Source organism: Marmota monax, unplaced genomic scaffold, assembly GCF_021218885.2.
Source record: "Marmota monax isolate L192 unplaced genomic scaffold, Marmota_monax_Labrador192_F-V1.1 WCK01_AAM20220418_F8-fsc00033, whole genome shotgun sequence".
NCBI lineage: Eukaryota > Metazoa > Chordata > Mammalia > Rodentia > Sciuridae > Marmota > Marmota monax.
The window spans coordinates 11,745,829-11,754,881 of NW_026694282.1; positions in this window are offsets into that span (position 1 = coordinate 11,745,829).

A 9,053-nucleotide genomic window follows, 5' to 3' on the forward strand; every position below is an offset into this window, starting at 1 on the left:
CCATTCCTTCACAAATATATCATGAAAGCCAGGAAATGGATCAATGCTTTTTTCTACTGTGTTTAAATAACAAAGTCCCCTCCCAAAATAGGTATTCCATGAAGAGTTATTGAGTGAAATATCTAAAACACAGACAGAAATACCAACATTACTTTTTATTCTGTTATAAAATAATGAAATTTGACTTAGTTGGGTCCTAAAGTTTGTTTAGAGTTGGAGAAATCAGCCATCATACTTATTTTTTTTAGCCAAGCTCTGAAACACATTTCTCCAAGAGGGAAGTATGAATGAAATTACATGTAATAAAAACATGTCTATAGAAACCATCATGCTTTGCTACTAAAATGTATACATCTACACATAAATATGTATGGAGTAAAACCTTTGTTTTAAATTCAGGGTATTGTTTCCATTGAAAAAGTTTCAGTTTACCTTTTAAATCTTAAATTTAAAAAAATCTTTGAAGGCAGTCACCTTCTTCTAGTGGGTCTCACTAATTTTTAAAACTTTTTTTTATGAATTATTGCTTTCTAAAATTTGGTGTTAAGGATGCTTTAAGAGGCAATATAATCTTTGCAGTATCCATCCAATAAAAAAGACACTTGCTAATTCCTAATTTGTGTGTTTTAAGTGGATTGTAAGTCATTTGAATGAATCAGAAATAGAAAGAATACAGAGGACTCTTTCTCTAATATCATACACTTCAAAAATGAGCCCTAGCTCAAACAGTCTGTGGGGAAGGATTTCTTAATTTATTAGTTTTCTTGAGAGTTTTTGGTGGTTCTTGGTGCCTGTATCCTAAAGATGCTAAAAAATGTGAAGGAAAACTGTCTAATGGGAAACAGTGCATTGCTTTATGATTAGCTGAATATATCCCCAAACGCACCCAGCATGCTCACACCCAATACACAGTGTTTCAATAAAACTGGACTGTAGAATGTTGCAGAGGCTCAAGGGTTCCATGTCTACCTTTCCAAACAAAGATGGTCAGGGCTGCTTAGCTTAGAAGGTCAGAAGGGGAAAAGGAGCTTTGCTTTTTGAGTCTAAACCCGAGCCTGAGACTTAAGGCACAGTACCCATACTAACTAGTAAAACGGCCAATTAATGCCCATATTTGACCCCCAAGGTTCGTCATTCCTATTCTAGAGCAGGCTTGAAAGGGTGTCAGGGGTGGAAATAGGGGTGAGCAGAGGAGAAACAGCTTGGGCATAGGACTGAAATTTATTAATGAGACAAAATATGTCTTATTTTGAAAGGGGGAAACAGATTAGGGAGAAAACAAGTCATCCCTTACCTAACCTTGGGAATAATAAGTGTTTTAAAAATAATAAGCAACTTCAAAATGTTTTTCAAAATAGGCAGTATGTGTAACAAACCCAATAAACTGATGATAAATAATAAAATGATGACAGAAATTGTATCTAAAGATTCCAAATGGAAAGTAACTTTCCTAGTATCTTGTTGGCTAGTATTCTTTTTAAAAATCCCATTATTAAACTTGTATTTAAAAAACTGAATCACTCTTATTAAATTAAACTAGAATAGTATTTAATTTCACATTACTTGGTGGCCTGATTCAAAAGAAAGTTTTGAGAGAATAAAAAAAAAACATATAAAAATATTTGCAAATTCAAACCAAGCCTATGAAGAGTACTTTTAAGTATCCATTTATCATGTAGTAATTTTTAAAAGACATGTAAAACACATGGACTTAACCTAAAATGAAATCAGTTCAACCAGCATCTGTGTGTAAATATAGAACCAAAATATAAAAACTAAATAAATTAATTTTTTTCTTCTAAAAATAATCATTCATTACAAATGATGACTCTCAGGAAGCCAAAAATTAATTGCAAAACTCATTTTTACATTTTTTTTCACTTCTCACCACTATCCAACTTTAAGTGCTTTACTTTCAGAAATGAATATAACTTTAAATTGTATATATTTTATGCTCCTAGTAAAACCTGTAGATAATGTTGTCACTAAGGAAAAAAAAAAAACTTTTCAGATGATTCCACATGCACAGTTGAAGGTATCTCCAGAACCATTTATTTACAACTTCATTTCTTTGAAATGGTCCCCTTAGAATATCTATTTTAAAAACCAAAGATGAAACTTTGGGCCTACAATAAAATTACATAGCTAAAACTAAATGGTACTGCTCTACTATAAGAAATATATATTCTTTTTCCTATATAAGCTACACATTACAAATATTTGGCATTCTAAAAAATATAACAAAAAGTTTTCTCTCTATTCTTACTTCAGCTATGTTTCCACATAAGCTTTTATTGCATAGCTGAAGAGAAGGTTAGCACTTTTGTTATTAACCACATTTTTCAAGAGTTTATAACAGTGTTGAAATTTCTTTTCTACCTTTCTTACTTGATATTGCAAGAAAACTCAATTATATGTTTGGAAACTCAAGAAGACTCATTTTAAGTGTTTTTATATTTCTCTTTACTATTTTATACTGAAACTAAAACAAACTTTTCTCTCAACAATACAGGCACTGAAATGTTAAGACTCAACTGGAATAATCAGGCTTTTTATTTCCATTATATGATCTAATTAATCTCCATTTCAAAGATACAATTTAAAGGAAAAATGACTAAAAAATGAGCCTAAGAATTAGTTTTTTAAATTTTTTATTAAAGAAAAATTTCCCTGTCCTTTCTTTTCTCTTTCTGCTGTAAATGTCAACATTATTGAATCAACTTGGTAATAGAAAAAAGTAGAATTATATAAACATAAAAATAAATATGATCTAGTTTTTGAAAGATTCCCCTAACTTACTAATAGCATTTTTTTGACATTTTGGGAATGTGAAAATACAATATATATATAGATACATAATGTTGTATATTCTTTGTATCTAGCAGAACTATGCCTGCAAATGGATAAACATTTACAAATTATTGTTGACTTCTACTTTTTAAATGTATATTTGATTACTATAAATAAGGAATCTTTTATCTATTTAGTGTGCTATAGTTTATGAAATTGTATGTTACCAATATGCATATAGAAATGGGAAATGCACTTGTATCCTTTTAATGGTAAAAATAAAAATAGAAATACATCTTTTCCACATTTGTTTGTATAAAGCTTATGTTGTATGCAGTTATCATGGGCAGGATCTCACAGTAGGCAGTGTGGGATGTGAGATGAAGAATAAAGATTTCTAATGCTAAAAGATCTTTGGCCCTAAGTGATTCTACACCACAAAAAAAAATTCCTGGCATAATGTATAACACTGTCCACTGAACTTGGTTAATTCTATTAAATTTAATCTTTGTTTAGCAAAGATTTCCTCATTTTTTAGATGTTTTGAGATTACACCCTGGGACATTGACTTCAAGACACATATTTTTATTATAATTGGTTTAGTTATTATTATCTTTATCATTTTTTTAATTTATTGTTTGAAATACCAGATATTAAAACCGCAAATGTTTTGCTTCAGGCTTTAATGATCTCCATATCAAGAGCAGAACTTAGAGTAGATTTAAACAATTATGCCTCAATTTCGACAAATTTACATTTTCTTCATTCATAATTAACAATATCTAAAAGAAAGTTCATGTCTAGTCTAGGTCATGACTATATATTTCTCTGAAGAGTTTTTTTGTTTGTTTGTTTTTGTTTCTTTTTACTTTTTGTGGTAGAAGAAAAGTTTCAAGGTAAAATGTGAGTTTTAAAAGCTTATTCTATTGACTTTTTATTTTTTCTACAGTAGTTTCAGAGTTAAATATAGAAGACAAAAGATATTATTATTTCCCTTCTATGTTACAGGAGTGTCTTCCTGAGCTGAGTGTACCTGAGAGAACCTGAAAAATAAACTATAGTCAAAAAATTAAATTAACATCACAGAGCAAAAGAGTTTGTTTTTAATGATGAACTAAAGATCTTTCATCTATGTTCCTTTTGTGTGCTGCCATATCATACTAAAGGAATCAAATCCACCGTGAATTCAAAGATCAATTTAAACTATGTTACAAAACAACAGAATGTCTGTGTCTGTCATTTAAAACTTAGAAGTGATAACAGCTTTTCTTCCAGTTGTACGTGTAATTTGAGTTTATATAGCACACACACAGAGAAAGTAATATCTCCTGAGTGTTCATTGAAAGCTGACAAATTTATTTCTGGAGTAAAAGAGAGTAATTTTTTTTTCATGACAAACTCTCAGTAAACTATATGTGCTTGAAAAGCTGTTTATGTATTTTTTAAAATTCAATAACAAATTGAAAAAATACAAAAGGTGGCATCAGACCCAACTCAAAATTTGTCAGAAGTATTGATTACAGTGATATCTTTATTCAGTCACTTTCAAGAATATTTTCAATAAAAATCATTATTTTAATCTAGTAACAGGATAAAATAGTGTTTTTTCCAGTAAAAATCATTATTTTAATCTATAATCAATAACAAGATAAAATAGTGTTGATTCCAATGAAACAGAATCTGAACATTGTTGGCAGTTTCACACATGTATTTTGGAAATACACCTCGTTAGTACACTCAGCTGTAAAGATTTTATATTTACTATAATATTTTATACTAAAAAATTATAGAACAAATATTTCTGGCAAATTTAAATTATACTAGGGCTGGGGATGGGGCTCAAGTGGTAGCGCGCTCACCTGGCATGCGTGGGGCGCTGGGTTCGATCCTCAGCACCACATAAAAAAACTAAATTAAAGATGTTGTGACACTTATAGGAGCTTACACCGAGCACAGAGCGGCCGAGTTCCGGCTCCCGGAACCGTCCCGGAACCGCCCTGGCTCAGGGCTGCGGAGCCCGCGGAGGCTGCTTCTTGGACCCTGCTACTATCAGAGCATACACCAAGCACTAAGCGGCCGAATTCCGGCTCCCGGAACTGAGCCCGCGGGGGCTGCTTCTTGGAGCTTACACTTATAGGAGCTTACACCGAGCACGGAGCGGCCGAGTTCCGGCTCCCGGAACTTCCCTGGACCGGGGCTAGGAGCCCGCGGAAACTGTGTCTCGGTCCGGGTCCTGCTGAGGGCAGGTCAGGACTCACCCATTGCTTGGGTTGCCCGGCAAGGGGAACGAAATGCTGCCATTCGCATAGGATACCAACATGGCAGAGATCTGATGTCAGCAGAAAGCGGTGGAGGAGAGATCTTCATCAATACCAGCGGTGACATAAGCAGTTGGTCTCCTGGTAAGGGGGGTGAGGCTCAGTCACCCGAGTCTCCTCAATTTGTCCTCGAGCCAGAGGGAAGGAGCCGGGCCGCCGCCAGCCCCCGGAGCAGGCCCAGCGGCTCGCCAGCGTGGTGACCGCGTGACCCCAATTGGAGAGGGGGCGGAGCGGAGCCGCCACCCACACCCGCCAGGTGGGCAGACCCACGACCCAGTAGTACATGGGCGTGGTAGGAGGGGCAGGGCAGAGCCGCCCTTCGCGCTTGCAAGGTAAACAGACCTGTGACAGCCTGGCGGGTCAGGCCCAGTGGCCTGCCAGTGTGGTACACACGTCACCCCAACTCGAGTAGGGGCAGAGCAGATCCTTGTCCCACGCCCGGATCAGGCCCTGCCGGTGTGGTGGTCACGTGACCCCAATTGGAGTGGGGGTGGAGCGGAACCGCCACCCGTGCCCGCAGGGTGAGCAGACCAGTGATCAACCTGCAGATCAGGCCCAGGGGTCCGCAGGCGTGGTAGGAGGGGCAGGGCAGACCCGCCGCCCGCGCCTTCAAGGTAGGCAGACCTACAACAGACCGGCGGATCAGGCCCAGGAGCCTGCCGGCGTGGTACAAACACCACCCTAATTGGAGTAGTGACAGAGCAGAGTCGCCTCCCTTGCCAGGAACAGACCCAGCATCCTGCAGGCGGGGTAGTCACGACACCCCAATTGGAGTAGGGGCAAAGCAGAGCCTCCACCCGTGCCCGAAAGGTGGGCAGATCTGCGACCGACCAGCGGGACAGGCCCAGTGGCCTGCTGGTACGACAGACACGTCACCCCAATTGGAGTAGGGGCAGAACAGAGCCGCCACCAGCTCCCAGAACAGGCCCAGTGACCTGCCGGCGTGGTAGCCACGACACCCCAATTGGAATAAGGAGAGAGCAGAGCCGCCGCCCGCACCTGCAGGAAAGATACGCAAGCAGTATGAAAAGACAAGGAAAGAAAGGACCACAAGCAATGCAGGTCAACGCAACTTTAGAAGAGGTAACAGCTGCAGCAGATGGAATGTCAGATAAAGAATTCAGGATATACATGCTTCAGATGATCTGGAGTATCAAGGAAGACATTAAACAGCAAAATCAGACAATGAAAGATCACTTCGACAACGAATTACGCAAACAAATCCAGGAAGCAAAGGATCAACTATACAGGGAGATAGAGGTTATAAAAAACAAGCAATCAGAAATCCTAGAAATGCAGGAAGCAATAAACCAACTTAAAAACTCAATGGAGAATACTACCAACAGAGTAGAACACTTAGAAGATAGAACATCAGACAATGAAGACAAAGTATTTCAACTGGAAAAGAACATAGACAGCTCAGCAAGACTGTTAAGAAACCATGAGCAGAACATCCAAGAATTATGGGATAACATTAAGAGACCAAACTTAAGAGTCATTGGGATACAGGAAGGTACAGAGCTCCAAACCAAAGGAATGAGCAGTCTATTCCATGAAATAATACAAGAAAACTTCCCAGACTTGAAGAATGAGACAGAATCCCAAATCCTAGAAGCCTACAGGACGCCGAATGTGCAAAATCATAAGAGATCCACACCTAGACACATTATAATGAAGATGCCCAACATACAGAATAAGGAGAGAATTTTAAAAGCTACAAGAGAAAGGAAGCAGATTACATTTAGGGGCAAGCCAATCAGGATAACAGCTGATCTTTCAACACAGACTCTGAAAGCTAGAAGATCCTGGAATAACATATTTCAAACACTGAAAGATAATGGGTTCCAACCAAGAATTGTGTATCCAGCGAAATTAAGCTTCAGGATGGAAGATGAAATTAAAACCTTCCACGATAAACAAAAGTTTAAAGAATTCGCAGCTAGAAAACCATCTCTTCAAAACATCCTAGCCAAAGTATTACAGGAAGAGGAAATGGAAAATAACAATGAAAACCAACAGTGGGAGGTAGGACAGTAAAGGGGGGGGGAAACAATCAAAGAGGAAAACAAACAATGTTTAGTAACAGAAATAAACAAATATGGCTGCAAGAACAACCCATATCTCAATAATAACCCTAAATGTTAATGGCTTAAACTCACCAATTAAGAGACACAGGCTAGTAGAATGGATCACAAAACAAGACCCAACAATATGCTGCCTACAGGAGACGCATTTGATAGGAAAAGACATACATAGGCTGAAGGTGAAAGGTTGGGAAAAATCATATCACTCATATGGACTTCGGAAACAAGCAGGCGTGTCCATACTCATATCAAATAAAATAGATTTCAAGCCAAAGTTAATCAAAAGGGATAAAGAGGGACACTACATACTGCTTAAGGGAACCATACACCAACAAGACATAACAATCATAAATATTTATGCCCCAAACAATGGTGCAGCTATGTTCGTCAAACAAACTCTTCTCAAGTTCAAGAGTCTAATAGACCACCACACCATAATCATGGGAGACTTCAACACACCTCTCTCGCCACTGGACAGATCTTCCAAACAAAAGTTGAATAAGGAAACTATAGAACTCAATAACACAATTAATAACCTAGACCTAATTGACATATATAGAGTATACCACCCAACATCAAGCAGTTACACTTTTTTCTCAGCAGCACATGGATCCTTCTCAAAAATAGATCATATATTATGTCACAGGGCAACTCTTAGACAATATAAAGGAGTAGAGATATTACCATGCATCTTATCTGATCATAATGGAATGAAACTGAAAATCAACGATAAAAGAAGGAAGGAAAAAGCATACATCACTTGGAGAATGAACAATAGGTTACTGAATGATCAATGGGTTATAGAAGACATCAAGGAGGAAATTAAAAAATTCTTAGAGATAAATGAAAACACAGACACAACATATCGGAATCTATGGGACACATTGAAAGCAGTTCTAAGAGGAAAATTCATTGCGTGGAGTTCATTCCTTAAAAAAAGAAAAAACCAACAAATAAATGATCTCATACTTCATCTCAAAATCCTTGAAAAAGAAGAGCAAAACAACATCAAAAGAAGTAGAAGGCAAGAAATAATTAAAATCAGAGCTGAAATTAATGAAATCGAAACAAAAGAAACAATTGAAAAAATTGACAAAACTAAAAGTTGGTTCTTTTAAAAAATAAACAAAATCGACAGACCCTTAGCGATGCTAGTGAAGAGAAGAAGAGAGAGAACTCAAATTACTAGCATACGGGATGAAAAAGGCAATATCACAACAGACACTTCAGAAATACAGAAGATAATCAAAAACTATTTTGAATCCTTATACTCCAATAAATTAGAAGATAGTGAAGGCATAGATAAATTTCTTAAGTCATATGATCTGCCCAGATTGAGTCAGGAGGATATAGAAAACCTAAACAGACCAATATCAATTGAGGAGATAGAAGAAACCATCAAAAGACTACCAACTAAGAAAAGCCCAGGTCCCGATGGGTATACAGCAGAATTTTACAAAACCTTTAAAGAAGAACTAATACCAATACTTTTCAAGCTACTTCAGGAAATAGAAAAGGAGGGAGAACTTCCAAATTCATTCTATGAGGCCAACATCACCCTGATACCTAAACCAGACAAAGACACTTCAAAGAAAGAAAACTACAGACCAATATCTCTAATGAACCTAGATGCAAAAATCCTCAATAAAATTCTGGCGAATCGGATACAAAAACATATAAAAAAAATTGTACACCATGATCAAGTAGGATTCATCCCTGGGATGCAAGGCTGGTTCAATATACGGAAATCAATAAATGTTATTCACCACATCAATAGACTTAAAAATAAGAACCATATGATCATCTCGATAGATGCGGAAAAAGCATTTGACAAAGTACAGCATCCCTTTATGTTCAAAAC